The sequence below is a fragment of the Haematobia irritans genome, chromosome 5 (assembly GCF_050003625.1).
Source record: "Haematobia irritans isolate KBUSLIRL chromosome 5, ASM5000362v1, whole genome shotgun sequence".
NCBI classification, from domain to species: Eukaryota; Metazoa; Arthropoda; class Insecta; order Diptera; family Muscidae; genus Haematobia; species Haematobia irritans.
Genome location: NC_134401.1, coordinates 5,666,365 through 5,668,180, shown reverse-complemented (window position 1 = coordinate 5,668,180; position 1,816 = coordinate 5,666,365).

Sequence of the window (1,816 nt, the reverse complement as noted above, 5' to 3'; positions counted from 1 at the left end):
ACCCTAGATACTACGTGGATAATACAGGTAAATAATAAAAAAAGAAAAACAATTTTTATTAAAATTATACACCTGGCATTCTCCTTACTATAGACTTCTCGAAGATCCTTTAACCTCGAACTGCATAGAGTTATCTGCAGTAACTTTAGTCCACCACTCAAATTTGCGCATTGCACCTTAAAGAAATTGGCTACCAATCGTTTTGCCTCTAGTGTCAGTTTTATGCTGGAACGTCCACTATTGCGCAATGCTGAGTTGGGTATTGAGATACAGTATCAGTTAGCCAAATATCGTCGTACTGTGACCTTTTGGAAGGGTAGAGTGAATATATGCAATACCCTGGATCAAATAACATTAATACCCATAGTAAAGAAATTATACATTGAATTGACGCGGTCCAGTAATATACCCTATTCATGTCCCATTGAAGGAGTATGTTTTTTATCATATAACTCTATTTCGATATATTTTATTTATTTATTTTTTTTTTTTTATTTTTTGATAAAGAACGTGTTGTTCAATGTGTCTGACTTAAAGGTTACTGAAGAGATAATCCCACCATATGCCCCGATTATGAATTTCAACTATACACTGACATTCTACGATAACAATACTGTATTTGCCACTCACCAAACCCAAGGATCCACTGTACCAAGATAAGAAACAAATTAAAAATATATTTGCAACATATAACTACTTTTGTTTTTTAATTAAATTTTGATTTATTCTATACAAATGGGTAAATAAATATACAAAAAAACGCTACCCTAAGCAACGCGATTTTTTTTTTTGGCAAATGTTATCGTAATCCCACCTAATTAATGGTCTTAAAATGCGAATGCGAGTTTTATTTAGCATAAAAGACGAATTTTCTACTTAAACAACATTCAATAAACCTTTCACGGAAGGCATTTTATCATTACAGCTAAATGATGCGTCTTTCAAAATAACGGTGACAAAAAGAAAATCAATGTCGCTTCAAAACACCTGTAGACAAATAATCTAACCATTAACGATGTAGGGAAATTTTGTGATCAACTTTGATTCTTTTGCAGTTTGTGAAGACTATTTGATGAAGATTAACTCCAACAAGTATATACGGCCGTAAGTTCGGCCAGGCCGAAGCTTATGTACCCTCCACCATGGATGGCGTAGAAACTTCTACTGAAGACTGTCATCCACAATCGAATTACTTGGGTTGCGGTAACACTTGCCGATGGCAAGGTAATATATACCACATAGTCCATACGTGGTATATATTAAACTAAACAAGTATATACGGCCGTAAGTTCGGCCAGGCCGAATCTTATGTACCCTCCACCATGGATTGCGTAGAAACTTCCACGAAAGACTATCATCCACAATGGAATTACTTGGGTTGTGTTATCTTAAAACTTCTTAACATCGTTTTCTAAATTGTTAGTCCATACGTGGTATATATTAGACAAAAAAGTTATGTATACACGGATGAAAAATACTGTTTTTCATATGTTTGGCTATAAACATTATATGTTTGGAACACACATTTTTAAACACAATATTTTTGAGTGCAAGCATATAATGTTCATAAACTAGCATAACATGTTTGGGACAAATATGTTAATATGATAGAACATATTATGTTTGGGACATAAAATGTTTGTAAATATAATATGCTTGGATGCAAACATATATTAATTTAGAAATAGCCTATAAACATATATGTGTTTAGTAGCTTGGAGCGCTATTTAACAGGGAGCGATATTAAATTAAGTTGGTGGTTGTTGCTTGTTATTACAAAATTAACATTTTATTTTTCCTTGGGCAATTGATCAGC